Genomic DNA, 1682 nt, shown 5'->3' on the forward strand with positions numbered 1-1682 from the left:
AAACACGCGTAAATAGATGGTAAAAAATTCAATTGTATCTACAAATAGCTCAGCTTAAAAATAAATACTGAAAATTGGGCCTAAAAAGTGACCAACCGCCAATCTGCAAGCGACGTTTGAAAAATTCGTACATTTTAAACTAGAGCCAGTAGACAAATGCAATTTTCACAGTGTGAAGTGCAAAGACGGCTAAATATATGAAGAAAATTTCAACTAAATCGAAAAATTGTCCAATTTTCTGAAATGAAACAAACTTAAGCTGAAAAATTGAAAAATCGCCAATCTGCAAGCGACGCTTGAAAAATTCATAAACTCGAAACAACACCCAATAGAGCTTTGAAATTAATTTTTGAGCTTAAAAATTTCAGTTGAATCTACAAATCGCTCAACTTAAAATAAACAATGAACATTGGATTTAAAAAGTGACCAACCGCCACAAAAAATTCGTACACTTTAAACTAGTGCCAGCAGACCATATGGAGCACTGCAGGAAGATTGGGGAAATTGAGGATTTTCAAGTGTTTTCCAACGGTTTATTACGACGACGCCAGTCACATTTGGTATGGATTTGTTAGTGTTAATAAGCGCGGTGCTGAAAAAATATGTAGGTCAAGTCATCCCCCTAGTATAATATCTGGAGCCGCCACATGGCCGCATTTTTGCCAACCGCCTCTTTTTGCGGATATTTCTGAGTTTGGGCGGACTGATATATTGTCCCACAGCTCGAGCTCTTCGCGACATTGAGATAGATTCATGAGATACGATTTATTTAGGGCCCCGTTGGGTATATTCTATATAGTGGATGCCGCAGCCAGTGTGCGCCTCTTCCAGTTGTCGAATGTATCGTTTGTCGGCGAAATTTATAGCAATTAAGCTTTTTGTTTGCGCCACACTCGTTTATGTTGTATGTATTCGATAGGTCCCGCTCCCGCGGGTCCTCATTCACCAGAATGAAATTTTCCATATATGAATTTACCTTTCGAAAAACTTCGCCAAAGTATGGCAACACATTTTCCGGCTACTGTAGAAAATAGCAAACTCGACGAATGCTCACATTGTGTGATACAGAATGTGGGTAATCAATTTTGGATTTAATAACATTTGCAAAAATACGCGAAATGAATAAATTGCGCAAATTTCATAGTGGCAGATTTTTCGGACGTATGCTCGCTAAAGCATATTTTACCAAGTGAATTTATTAAATTTCCGTCTCCACTCGATCATTCGTTTATGGTTTTATTAAATTTTGATTTATGAAATTTAATTTCGAGTGACAAAAATAATTAATAACGCACCCATTTGACGCCGCCAAATCCCATGTTCTTGTGCTCTTTGAAATCACACCATTATTCGAATTAGGATTATTCTAAATATCGGAGTTTCTTAGCAAGAAGGTCCCCCATCCAATGTAAGCGTTTTTTAGATGCGGAAAGAACAGTAAAAATGGTCCATGTTAATCCATATTAATAAAGTTATACAAAACAGCATTTCCTTTCAGAAAGCTTGTTGAAACCAGCGGATTTCCAAGCCTCTTATCATTTCACAGATTGCAAAGTCGCTTGAAGATTTCTGAAACTAGACTGTGTATAATTAGTGCAAATTTTAGGTCTCAAAGTCTCCCAGTCTAGGAACTGTGTTTTTTTTTATACAGAGTTGAGGATTTTTTACGAACTTCTTGTTGG

The 1682-nt window shown here is 36.9% G+C and overlaps 1 protein-coding gene across 1 annotated transcript in view; it reads left to right on the forward strand.

Moving 5' to 3' along the window:
• Nucleotides 1-1682, forward strand: part of LOC109536334 (semaphorin-1A) — a gene marked incomplete in the record, with an annotated part of 203269 nt that overhangs the window by 117853 nt on the left and 83734 nt on the right.

The sequence above is a fragment of the Dendroctonus ponderosae genome, unplaced genomic scaffold, assembly GCF_020466585.1.
Source record: "Dendroctonus ponderosae isolate FM_Combo_2020 unplaced genomic scaffold, Dpon_F_20191213v2 Dpon_F_20191213_6, whole genome shotgun sequence".
Lineage (NCBI taxonomy): Eukaryota > Metazoa > Arthropoda > Insecta > Coleoptera > Curculionidae > Dendroctonus > Dendroctonus ponderosae.